The sequence below is a fragment of the Pempheris klunzingeri genome, chromosome 24 (genome assembly GCF_042242105.1).
Source record: "Pempheris klunzingeri isolate RE-2024b chromosome 24, fPemKlu1.hap1, whole genome shotgun sequence".
In the NCBI taxonomy this organism is placed as follows: Eukaryota; Metazoa; Chordata; class Actinopteri; order Acropomatiformes; family Pempheridae; genus Pempheris; species Pempheris klunzingeri.
Genome location: NC_092035.1, coordinates 1,770,181 through 1,784,476, shown reverse-complemented (window position 1 = coordinate 1,784,476; position 14,296 = coordinate 1,770,181).

Here is a 14,296-nt window from a genome sequence, read left to right as displayed (position 1 = left end):
AAATGCCTTTCTCTGATTCTCTTCGTCGGAGCTTTAATGTTCTGAGCTGAATTTCTGAAAATAAACGCTGAGGATTTTGATTCAGATGTTTGTTTTCATAAATTATTGCACTGCAGCACCACTTCACTGTGCTCGCTAATAGCGCTAATGGCACAGCAAATTAGGTATCATTAGCGAGGTTTGATGTCAGACACGACAAGCACTGAATACACAGATTTTGTCTGAAGAAAAGCTCGTCAGAAAGTGTTTAATTAACTCTCTTTACACAAAATATAGCAAATCATTTGCTCTTGTTGGCAGAAAAACACGTCATATATACGTGTTTTCACGCTCACGGTGCACAGTAAAAGGGTTTATTGTGTGTCTGCAGACACATGACCCCAAAGCACCACCCAAAGTTAAGATAAAGCAAATAACTCAAGTGGCTTCGGGGTCTTTTCAAACTGTGATGTGTGAAATGTGCCATTTATTATCTTCATGACAGGAGGTGAGTGTTTGTCCCCGAGGAGAACTTTTATCTGACGAGATAAAACATTTTCATTTGGATTCTTCCGACTTCGTATTTCTGAATAGACGAGCAGACTGAACGGCAGCCGTGAAAATAAAAATGAACAGCTGATGGACGTGTGTTTGAAGGTTTCAGTGAGAGAAGTACTAACAAGGACTCTTTTCAGTCAACGTGGACGAGAAACCCTGGAGGTGCTCCACATCACCATCACCATCACCAAGTCTGAGCGTTTCCATGACAACGGAGCAAACTCAATCTGCTGATGAGGTCAAAAGCTCCAAATCAAGCAAGTGAGCGAAGCCATCAGCTGAGAGCTGCTCAAGAATGAATCCTCAGTTTCAGCGTGGTGAAGCAGTGTAACTATCCTCCTTCACTGATGTTTCTCCTCTCTTTGTTCTGGTTTTGCACTTATTTGACTATTCAGAATCAGATTACTGTGCTTTCCTCACAGTAAAAACTTTTTAAAACTACTTCCTGCTGCATAATATTTAATAAAATAATGACAAAGTTCCTTTCCTCTTTGTGCTTTTCTGTGAACCAGAGCTGCACAATAGCAAAAGACGGAGATTTGTCTCCCTCGGAATGACAAAACTGGGAAAATCTGGGATTATTTCAGAGCACTTCCTCTCTGGAGGCTGAGTGAAACCGGAGCCGAGGTGCACTCTGGGATACGGAGCATGCCGAGCAGAGAAAGTGGGGCTTGTTTAATGGCTGCATGTGTTCACCTGGGATCTCGTCGAGCTCCTCAGAAGTGACGTTTCATTTCCCTGCACCCTCTCTGGTCGTCGGGGACAGTGTCGAAACAAAAGCCCTCCTCCCGCTCGGAAAAGAGCACTCAGTGAGGCTGCGATCAATAACAAGCCGGCAGACAAAGACAGTGTCACCGGCTTTGAAATAACACCGAGGAGAACCCTGCTGAAGGTAGCAGGAGAAGAGGAACGACAGATATGGGGGGGGGCTATGAACCGGATTCTCCAAACGACCCCTATAGATCCACATTTGTTCCAGGATTTGAGAACTGAGAAGTAATCTTAAAAACACAAAAGCTAAACAAGGCTGCTTGTTAGAGGAAAATAAGACTTCATATTTCAGAGATACTGAATAATAACACAAACTATACGCAGCATCTGGGGAAATAAACTATTTTACTTTTGTTTTACTTCAAATTTCACTTGCAGAGGATGAGGAAACGCTAAAAAAAGGTGCTTTCAGGGGATCTCAGCAAACTGCTGGAAGGTTTTTTCCCCCCACCGGTGCATCACTCTCCAAGTCGGTGAAATACTCTGCGTTATTAACTCATTTCAGTCGGGCTGACAGAGTGGAGGAGCGGTGAGGACGCCGGGGAGGCAAAAGTTTAATTAGCCGAGAGCTAGCCGGTCCTAATCCCTGGATGGATGTTTCTATAATAATCATTTCCAACATCCATATGCTCGCGGAGAGTTTATCGCTTTTCCATCAGGGCTGTTTAAAATGAGCAGATTGCAGGCAGAGAACGAGACGCAGCAGCACAGACCTGCTGCTGTGGGGCCGCAAAACAAAAGCCATCATGTCAAACCTTTAACTTCAGCGACTGTTTGGAATATTTAAATGTAATTTCCTGTGGGAGCTTTCAAACGGGCAGTAATCCCAGATCAAAGGAGGGGGCTGAAGGGCAAAAAGTCTTTTACATCAAGATCAAACAAACCAAAGACAGTTTCTTACTGAGTCACGAGTCTGTTTCATAAAATAAAATGGAAACAACTTTAAAGGCTTGTTAGCTGATTCAATAAACCTGAAATGTTGAGACAAAGTCTCTGCAGGGTTTAGAGAGAAAGATCTAAATCGGATTCTTTTATTGATCACTTAATGTGCCATCAGTGTTGTTGATTGGTTAGATAGACGTAAACTAGCCTGAATGTGACTGTAAAACTTAGTCAGTGCAACTTTTCTTGCTCCTTCCTCACATTTTGTTGAGGCCTTTTTCAGGTAAAAACTCTCTAAGCTGCTTTAGACTTCAGTCCGTAAAAGGTCAGCGCTTTCGTCTATTGTCTACTGTCGTGATGCAACACTCACCTCTAACAGGTAGTTTCACTTTTTGTTTGTTTAATCATAGATGAGTTCAACAGTTGTCACCTGTTGGCCACTGTACATGTTTTCTAGAAGCCTGTGAAGTGAATTCTGCACGAGAGTGCTCGTACTGATAGTTCATCAGAGCTCACCACAGAAAACGCCCCCAAAAAATATCATTATCAAGCAGAAAAACGTCCTCTTAATGAAAGGAACGTCTTTCCCTGCAGCGAAGCGCCAACAGATTTTTTACTGCACGGCCAAAAGTAAAACAAGGGATCCCATTTGGCTTTAAAAATAGCTGAGAGGAATGTGATAAAACAGCAAACGGGCTCTTTGTTTCTTGTGAACTGATTGAGCAGTTAATGTAGGACAGATATCTGCTCAGAGATGCATCAAGATGACTCTGCTGGCTGCATGCGAAGGGCTAGCTGATAAAACTCCCCAACAAAAAGAAGATAGAAGGTATTTTTTTAAGGATTTATGTGGAGGAAAATGTCAGTTCGCGGTACTACAGCAACTGGTGTGCACAAAAAAGGGGCAAAAACTTCACATTTGCAACCACAAATCCCAGAAATCTGCAGGAAAAACATCACATTTATGCTAAAAGTAACAAGAAAATGCATTTAATTTCATATAGCAACGGCGAAACAATAATGGAGCCGCTGCAGACAGCGGTGGTGCAGCGTCTTTGCTCTTTTCTTCAAACCCTGCTCACTGACTGATGTGCCTCCGACATGAAACGCCTGATTCATCAAAGTTCAAGCTGTAACTGATTCATGACGATTTATGAAGAGTTTCTGCCTTAAAACTGAAACTATGACGTCATACAATTGGTACTGAGGAGGGGTTTGGTGTGGGGCAATCAGCAGAAGACCTTTAGGGGAGTTTCAGGGTAAATTTCCTCATATTTTAGAGAAAACTCAGCATCTCAGCAGCCTCCTGTCTTTTCTTTTTCAGCTCCAACACAGAGGAGCATCGTGTTGCTGCAGGCTGAGGGGGTGAATCCTCACTGGTGGCTTTGTTACATGTTTAAAGGTCCCTGCAGGGAAAAATAAAGAAATAAAAGCCCCTCAGCTTGGCATGTGGTCAAGTGCATTAGTCCGCCACTCATCATCGGAGAAATTCATCCGTAAAATATTACAATCGCTCCTCGCTCCCCTCAGGATGAATTTCCAGGTAAATGAGCCCGCTAAGTGCTGAGTTTTAATATCGCCACGGCCTAGCGAGGAGATTCTTCAGCCGCCGACGCATTTTGAGCGCGTCGCCGGGTCAACTTCAGGCCAGCACATAGTTTAATTTTCAACATTAAGTGTTTTGAATGCAGTAATTTACCTCCAGCGTCTCTGTTCTCAGCGGGAAAAACAGCTGAGCAGCAACTCATGAAGCATTAACAGATGGATGCTGGGATAAAAACTCTGACGGGGCTGGAAATCTATTAATGCCATAAATTCAGAGGAAATGTGAAAGCAGCTAATTGTCACATGAAGACGTATTTATAACTCAATAAAAAAGGGTTTTTGGTTGTTAAATCATCAGTGTGCTGCAGATTTGGGACATTTCAACCATTTAAAGAAACATTTATTGGATTTATTGGAGGATTTCTGAGTTTATCCAAAAGATTTTCACAGAATTTCTGCTCAAATCCAAAGACGTGAAGGTTTCAGGGTGTTTAAATGACCTTCAAGTGATGTTTCCTTCACATTTTCATCACTTTGCGTGGCTTTATTATCTATAATATATAACGTCTTCAGGTGATTATCTACCTTCAGGTGCACACGCTAGCAGACAGTTAAAGTCAGACTTCTGAAGCTGTTTTAAGGAGAAAACAGGTGAAAAGCTTCGGTTTGATCCAGGAGTCCTTGAAAGCACCACTGGGGGCACACACACACACACACACACACACACACACACACATCTACAGTATGATGAGAAAAGATTAAACACTCACGACCTTCACTTCCAGCTTTTAGCGGCTAATTGTGCTCAATGAAGAAGTGTGTATAATGTTTGTGTATTTTGTGTTTCATGTGTGCAGAAGTATAAATACTCATAAAACAGAGGCGTTACATACGAGCAGTGGTGTCCTGCATTCAAAATATACCTCAAATCAAATATTTTACTCCTAATTATTGATGCATTTATGTGTTCATCACTTTAATGTTACTTTATATACTGCTGGGCAGCACAATCTATAATAACTCATGAATTTAGAGGAGAAAAAACACAATATTTGCCTCTGAATGCAGCACAGGAGAAATATTAAGTAGTACAAAACTAAAAGTACTCTATCACATGAAAAGTTTCCACCTCCGACTGAAGCTCATCAGCTGCTGAAATCACAGTCGGAGCTCAAGATAATTACTGTCATCAGTATTTTAAATGTTAATGAGTTTGGTCTGAATAATTACTGCATATCAACACACACAGAAACTAAAGATAAACACTGAGGAAGAACAGGAACATTAAATATAATCAGCTATCAGTTTCAGTTTCAGTACTTTAGTTGTAATTTAATGTAAATACAGTATTTCTGTGTGTGTGTGTGTGTGTGTGTGTGTGTGTGTGTGTGTGTGTGTGTGTGTGTGAGTGTGTGTGTGTGTGCTGAGCGGTCACTAATTACAAACTGGAGCACACCTTCGCGGGGAAGCTGCAAAACGATGACATGCTAGTTTTCAGGCTTAGCCTCGAGGGAGGGGGGACGGGAGGGGAAGGGGGGGGCTAAAAGACAACAGAGTGTGTGTGTGTGTGTGTGTGTGTGTGTGTGTGTGTGTGTGTGTGTGTGTGTGTGTGTGTGTGTGTGTGTGTGTGTGAGGGGCGTTTAGTGTCACTTTCAAATCAATTTGTGCGCTGTGTGTTTTGAGGAGGGGGAAGAGAGGGAGGAAGAAAGCAGCAGAGAAGGAGGGAGGAAGAGGAGGAGGAGGATCAAAGAGAGTTTGGAGGAAGAGTAAACAGCAGGAGGAGGAAGAGGAGGCAGTGATGAAGGGAGCGAGGGAGCAGCAGCAGGAGGAGGAGGAGGAGGAGGAGAGGAAGAGGAGGTAAGACGATGTGAACAACGAGGAGGAAGAAAATGGGAAGGCAGCAGAAAGGGGAAGGAAGAGGAAGAGTTGACGAGAGGAAACCCAGTGATGAGGAAGAGGAGGAGATGAGGAGCAGTACGAAGCAGAGGAGATATGAAAGTGAGGAGAAGGAGGAGGAGGAGGAGGAGGAGGAGACAAAAAGGGGGGAGGAGGAACAAGAGGAAGAGGAGGATGTGTGGAGGAGAGGAAGGACGCAAAAGGGAGGGAAGAATGAGATGAAGAGGAGGAAGGAGAAGACGAAGAAGATATGTAAACAGGGAGGAGGAGGAAGAGGTGAGGAAGAAGAGGAAGGGTGTGTGTGTGTGTGTGTGTGTGTGTGTGTGTGTGTGTGTGTGTGTGTTGAAAATATGAGATACACACACACACACACACACACACACAGACTCAGCCTCCATCTAATTAAATAGAGTTGCAGATAAATGCTGTAAGACAATGTGAGTGTGTGTGTGTGTGTGTGTGTGTGAGTGTGTGAGTGTGTGTGTGTGTGTGTGTGTGTGTGTGTGGTGGTGGGGGGGGATTTTCAGCTTATCGGATGACCTTATTGGCAGAGGCTGAGGAGGCGTGCACGCGCCCCGTCCGCGCGCGACAATAGGCGCTTAATTGTCAACTTCTCATTTCCACTCATTTCTCCTCCATCTGCTCCCCCCTTTCTCTCTCCCCCTCCCTCCCCCCTCTTTCCCCCCCTTTTCATGCCATCTATGAATATTTATGAATATTATCAACCATATAAATTCAAGACATGTATTAAAAAATAGAGGAAAATAGCAGCAGGGCTTTGAATTAATCAAATTTACAAGGAATACTATAGGAATCCTAATATTATAGTTATGGAGCACCATAAAACGCCAAACAGAGCAATACGGCTCAATATTGGGTGATAAAAACTCAGAATTAGGCATCAGAGCCCAATAAGAAGCCATTAAACACTATAAAAAGTCCTAATGAGCATTAAACTGCAAAGCAGTAAAGAGAGGGAGCACCAGACAGATTACCACAGGAATATCATCTCAGATTTTACATTTGAGTGAAGCCGAATTCCTCTCCGCCCAATGCTCTGCGGGATTAGCGGAGAAAATGAGCCAATGGTCGCTTCAAAAGCCAACTGGACGCGATCGAGTGTAAAATTGACGGAAATGTGAACTGACCTCGTGCTGGCCGGGAGCCCGAACGCTCGGAGTAGGTGAGGAGAACGTGGGGGAATATAAAAGAGCCCGCGGTCACTTCTCCCTCCTCCTCGGGGTTTCCCGCCTCATTTGTCTTTAATATAAAAGCAGAAAAAATGGAAAAGAAAAGAAAAGAAAGTAAACAAAGGTTGGAGTCAGATCTCGTCCCCAGTCCGGGAAGTTTTCAGCGGTGGCAGACACGCCCGCACGCCGGCTCAGGTCCGTCTGAGCTCCGGTCTGCCGGAGTCTGGAGGACCGCACCGAGCTGGAGGAGCGTGGCCGACGTCACAGGGAGGGGGCGTGACCAGGCTGACAGTATCGTGTACTGTAGAGTACTGCATCAGAGTACACACTGCGGATACTAGTACTTTACACTGCAGGTACTAGTGCTTTACACTGTGGATACTAGTGCTTTACACTGCGGGTACTAGTACTTTACACTGTGGATACTAGTGCTTTACACTGCTTGTACTAGTGCTTTACACTGCTTGTACTTGTGCTTTACACTGCTTGTACTCGTGCTTTACACTAGGGGTACTAGTGCTTTACACTGCTTGTACTAGTGCTTTACACTGCTTGTACTCGTGCTTTACACCGCTTGTACTAGTGCTTTACACTAGGGGTACTAGTGCTTTACACTGCTTGTACTAGTGCTTTACACTGCTTGTACTCGTGCTTTACACTGCTTGTACTCGTGCTTTACACTGCTTGTACTAGTGCTTTACACTGCTTGTACTAGTGCTTTACACTGCTTGTACTAGTGCTTTACACTGCTTGTACTCGTGCTTTACACTGCTTGTACTAGTGCTTTACACTACGGGTACTAGTACTTTACACTGCGGGTACTAATACTTTACACTGTGGGTACTAGTACTTTACACTGCTTGTACTAGTGCTTTACACTACGGGTACTAGTACTTTACACTGCGGGTACTAATACTTTACACTGTGGGTACTAGTACTATACACTGCGGGTACTAGTGCTTTACACTGCGGGTACTAATACTTTACACTGCGGGTACTAGTACTATACACTGCTTGTACTAGTACTTTACACTACGGGTACTAGTGCTTTATACTACGGGTACTAGTACTATACACTGCGAGTACTAGTACTATACACTGCGGGTACTAGTACTATACACTGCGGGTACTAGTGCTTTACACTGCGGGTACTAGTACTATACACTGCGGGTACTAGTACTTTACTAGAACTATACACTGTGGGTACTAGTACTTCACTAGTACTATACACTGCGGGTACTAGTACTATACACTGCGGGTACTAGTACTTCACTGACTACTGCACTCAGAGTGAAGACTCAGCTTTATCCTCTTTTTCATCTCTAAGATGGATGGAGAGATGATTGATTGATTGATGGATGGATGGATGATGGACAGATGATTGATTGATTGATGGATGGATGGATGGACAGATGATTGATTGATTGATGGACGGATGATTGATTGATGGATGGATGGATGATGGACAGATGATGGATGGACGGACTGATGGATACATGAATGATTCATGGATGATGATAGATGGATGGACAGATGATTGATAGATGGATGGACAGATGATTGATGGATAGATGGACAGATGATTGATGGATAGATGGACAGATGATTGATGGATGGATGGACGGATAATGGATGGATATATGAATGATTGATGGATGATGGGAGGATGAATAGATGGATGTACATCTGAAGAGATGATGGATGGACAGATTAATAGATTATGGATGGATGGAAGAATGATGATTGATGGATGATTGATGGATGATTGATCTTAAAGACGTTGTATCTTTTACTCACACTGATTTCTTTCTCTCCAAATTCACAGATTTGACTTTTGACCTCAGAAGAACACACAAATAATAATAATAATAATAATAATAATAATAATAATAATAATAATAATTACCATAAATAAAAAGCAGGAACAAATGATATTTTCATCCCTCTGGTGGGAGAATAAGAGAAGCTATCGAGGAACGACACATTAGAGTTTGATTAAAGTCATTTTTGCACTTTAAATGACACTAAAAACCCTTAAAAAGAGCATAAACAGGCTGTGTGAGAGCAAATATATATAAATATACGTATATATATATATATGAGGTTTCTTAAACGCTCAGCAAAACAGCTTTCATCACCCTAATAGATTCCTCTTCCTCTTTCATCTCGCTGACAAAACCCACTCAAACGATTTGTGTTCTCCGCCGTACAAAGCTGCTGTCGGTGACAACGGCTGGAAAAGACGACAAGAGGAAGACAAAATGTCACCAAACGCAGCCTCGGGGAGACGATTCCCTTCATGTGGAGGTTTATTAGTGGATGTTGAACCGAAGCGCAGCTGGAAACGTCACACCTTGTCCTTGTTTGGTTGTTTTTTTTTTTTATATATTTCATCTCCCTGCTGTGCCAATTAGGATTCAAACATTATTGCAAATAAGTGTCTCTGCACAGATTGTCCACTTGATCAATCTGAAGACTACGTGTGCAGAATCTCATCCATATTGTGGCTTTTGGGTAAAATCTCATGCAAATTGGCCTCAGCTACACTGCAAGGGGATGAAAAAGTGTCTGCGTTTGCATTTTAGTCATGTGCATTTACTGTTTATGGTGCTGTAAGTTAAAGTTTCACCTTCATATGTGAGTTCAGTGGACTTTTAGTCTTTTTTTTAATCTAAATTATGCGCTTTTTTTTGGACCTGCTGACTCTTTGAAATCTCCTAAAATCTCCCAACACACAGGCACTTTAATAAAAATAGAAGCTCCTTCATCTCAGGCAGGTGTATTTTCAGGTGTTTGTATTCAGACAGCACACAGAGAGTTTAAAGTGACTGACAGACAGTAAGGCAGCCTGCATGTAGCCTGACAGGCAAAACTGAGGCCTAAAAACACCCATAAGATATTTTCTGCTGCTTCTTGAGCTCATTACTACGACTGGAAAAGTGTTTAGATTGGACATAAACAGGAAATCATGTGTTTATAATGTGTTTAATCCTCTTGAATCAGATTCAGATTGTTAAAAGTGGTCTCAGTCCGATTAAAAACTAATTTTGAGGCGTAACAAGACCAGGATTCGACTTCGATCTGGCCTGAATACAAGACCGACCCTGCACCAGGAGCCAGGAGCGCTTTGCATGCTGGGATGCTAATGAGCTAAAATCAATAGCTGTTGGGAGCCTGAGAATGAATGGAGGTCTGACCTGCAGATTGGACCTTCTTCTCAACTTCTCCTGTCTATTAAAAGAGAAGAGAAGCTGTCAGAGAGCTTGAGAGAGAAGTTCAGGCCCTGATTTATCCAGTTTTCTGGTAGTTTAAGAGCTGAACAGACACAAGCAGAAGGCAGAGCAACTCATCAAACTACTACCATAAAATAAACTTAAACATTATTAAACACAAATAAATGCAACTGTCACTTGTTTCTCTTCCCTCGCCAGTTTTTTTGCACTATTACTTCCTGGTTTGACAGAGTCCCTTCAAAATAAAACTCCTGTGTTGTAACCCACATCCACCACATACAGCAAATCAAAAACTCAACCACTTAAAGATGCTTTAATGACCTCTAAGTATCAAATACGCAGCCAGAGCTGAAAGAAATGTTTGCTTTGATGTGCTCTCCGCAGGATCGCTGTAATATCAGACCTCTGCAACACCAAGGCGGCATGTGTTGCCTTCCTGCTCCCCCTCAGTCACGCCTGGGGGGAGATTTTTAAGGCAACAACCAAAGTTTCCAACAAGGCAGCTAATTAGACCAACAGCTGGCGAAGGGCAACAGGAGGGGAGCACCTCCTTTCACAGCTGCATCGTCCCAATTCCTCAAATCAGGTGTCAGTGCATCAAACACAAGTTATTTTTACCACTTCTCCTGCTTTTTTATGTCTATTTGAATATATGTCCTCAAATGGCAGCAGCACGGGTGAATAAGTCCTCACTTTTCAGCCTCTCTAGTCACCAATTCACGAGTTCTCGTCTTATTCAGCTCATGTCTTTGTGTTGGACTCATCCAAAAAGCTGCAGGATCCTAAAGGCGTCTCTCAGACAGGCTGCATGACGAATGCTACATCAGGAAAGTGAGAGCGAGGTGATTTATCTGGCCGCCCTGCACATGCGTTCTCATTCTGTGCCGTCGGGGGATGTGATGGATATCTTTAAGGCGACTCTGATATCCGCTCAGCAGGTCGGGGTCACCTTGGACCTTGGACCTCTCCAATGTTTTCAGCGTCCAGACCAAAAGCTAAATCAAACAGGGTGAAGTTTCCGTTCCCTTCACGTGAAGAAAAGCCTGAAATCCTGGAGAAAACATTCTCCAGTCATGTCTGTATTCAGTTATTTAGTGTATATTGAGTCCAAAACTGTCTCTGGAAGTCACAAATTCACACATTTCTCAGGTATTATCAGTAAAAATCCATTTTCTGTTTTCTTTCTCTCAGTTTTAAAGCACCAAAGTTCATTCTTGGCCTTGGAAACAGCTGAATTGAACAGACTCACGAGGACCATGAGATGTGGTTGAAAACATTTGGAGGATATTAGTAAGTTTGTAAAGTTTCACAGCAGTTAGGGGGAATAATCATTTCTTTTTCTTTCCCAGGAAGGAAGCAGATTAATCGATTAGTTGACTAATTAATTATTTTATTCTGGCACAGCAGCTATTAAGTCTTAAGTATTAAGTCCATCTTAATTCAGCTTATTAAGTTAAGACAAGATAAACCTCATCTAAATACATTACAAACATGCATATGTCTCCCCTATATACAGATATACCACTATATCTATAAATTGCACATGATGAATATGAATAAATGACATGAATGTGGATTTATTATGTTAAAAACTTCCATAAATGTGTAAATAAATGATCAATAAATACAGTTTCACCTTGTAGATTGTCTGATTATAGTGACAGAGGAGATAAATGGTGATAATAACCAGCATTAGAGTCTTATTGTGGCATGAAGCATGCAAACATTAGCTAATTAGTGCTAAAAGCAAAGTCCAGCAGAGGCTGATTGTTTTGCAGGTATTTGATCGATCAGTCCTAATTTTAATTTAATTTATTTTGGTGTCTTTTCTCCTCTTTTGGTAGTTTTTTATTAAAAACTATGAACTGTCAGGTTCATCCTGTGGGGAACGTGAATATTTGTACCAACTTTCACAACAAATAAACTGGTATTTACTGGTAAATAAACACATGTACATCAAGCAGACTTGCAGAATATTGATTGAAACAGAGTGGGAAGAGAGCTTCGGATGAAGAAAGTAGAAGTTTTCCGTTACTGCCCTGAAGTTCAGCTCCTATTAGCGGCTCAGACTGGATTTGACGCGTCCATTCATCCGGGCTGAATGGGAGCTGTGGGGTCTGAAAAGGAGCCCGGCTCGCTTTGCATCAGAATAACTGAGCGCTTGCTCGTCAGCCGGGCTGCTTATGGGAAGAGACACCAGGAATTTGGTTTATTTCAGATGCTGCCTGAATGCAAATACGGGAATTCCTGAAAACGCGGCGACCCACTTGAGGAAAAGGCTGCGGATATTAAACTGAAGAGGATTTTTATTGTTCCCAAACAACAGGAGCTGTGATAATCCTGCCATACAAGATGTGGGAAAAGTTTACAGGAAACACACATTCAACAAATAATTCATCACTGATAAACCAAACGCACCCTTAGAAATATCATAAATATTATATAATATATATTGTTCTTATTATAATATGTGTGAAACATGAACTAAACTGTGATATTGGTGTGTTTTTATCAGTGTTTTAATAAATTTTACATTCGCTATCGTCTTTTTATATTTGTAAACTGTATCCAGACACTTAATATGTATTTAAAACCACATGCTGTGGACTTTATTTGCTCAATATTGTAATTCAGCTTTTGCTTATGTTGAATTAATGACTACTGGCTACTGCTCGTCTCTCCTTCATCTTTTTCCTCTATTCGCTTCACACTTCACTCTGTTCCTCCACATTAAAGTGCTCCTCCTGATGCAGATCAAGCATCTAAGGATAGATAATCTTCTACTATCTTCTACTACAGTAAAGAAAAGAAAGTAAAGGACTATTCTACTTCTCCTCTCCTCTTTTCTCCCCGGCCTATTTCTCTTTTTTCTCGCCTCCATCTGTTTCGTTTACTACATCTCCACTCTCAAAAGGATGGGCAACCTGTTCACGGGAAATTACTTATTCATCACTTCCTCAGTTGTAGCAGCAGGAATGGGTGGATTAGCTGGTTATATCTTCAGGCAAACACACACACACACACCTGAAATCTGCAGCCTCTTCTGTCCTTACGCAGCATTTTTTTGGATTTAGTGTTAATTCCTAATGATAAATGTATAAAATTTGCATTTATTGCTGCACTAATCCTTTGGAGGTTTGGTCAGTGGTCAGTTTCAGGGAAAAGCTGCATATCTGCTGCCTTTTGTTCATAATTTCTTTTGTTTTCAGGTTGCTTTTCTGCAGCTTTTTGGTGTTTAATTCATGCCTCAGAGAGCTCCATCAGCCATTTCAAACACAGACAAACCCACAGTGACAACACGATGAAACCAAATGATGCTACTTTCTGAAGGGCGGCCTTTAAATCCTTAAATCCTCAAATCCCTGGTTGGTAAATGATCGCCATTTCACCGCCTGGATCCTCAGCACCGACCGCAGTCCTACAACAGCCGTCTTCTGCGGCTCTCACCCGCAGAAACTCACCAACAAAGCGAGCAGAAAGGGATTTAGTTTAGTTTCGCTCAAGGACACCCGGACGGACGAGAAAGACGGTGATCAGCAGAGTGTTTAGACGTCTTCCCTTCACAAATGGATGTACCGTGTTTTGGCAGCAGCTTCAAATGATGCCAATTCATCTTGTGGGATGAAAATGAGGGATGGCTGTTATTGATGTGGTCAGACACTTCATAGCTCACTATAGTTCCCTGCAAATAGATAGAATAACCTTGTAAATGGCCATTTTAGATGGAGCGGTTTTAATATCTTTGACACGTGGATATACGCAGGCGTGCATTTATAAAAGCCGTCCTGATCAACTTCACAGTTTCTGCAGCAGAGTGGCGCTTTAAATTTACCTTTGTGGGATGCAGTTGCCAGAAACTAATAAATATAACGTTAAAATATAAATATAATGGGCTGAGTTAAAGTTTAGGCTCTCTTAAGACATGGTAAGTATTGGTTAACTTTAGCTAAACAGCTCCAACCTTCATCCAAAAGAGGTTTCACAGAGCTGTTTGAACAAACTTCCTGTTTTAGGTATTGGAGGAAAACACCAAATACAGATTAATATGAGAAAATGCTTTAAAAATCTGCAATTGGTCTTGGTTTAAGGCAAATTTGGCTTACAGAATAGTTAACTAATTGACCAGCTGGCTATTAATACCCCAAGCCAACACACTGGGTCATTGTAGATGCTGTGGGTGGCTGTTAAGTCCCTTTGTAAAAGAGTCTGTCGCTGAGCAGCAGCTCACGATGTTGCATACAG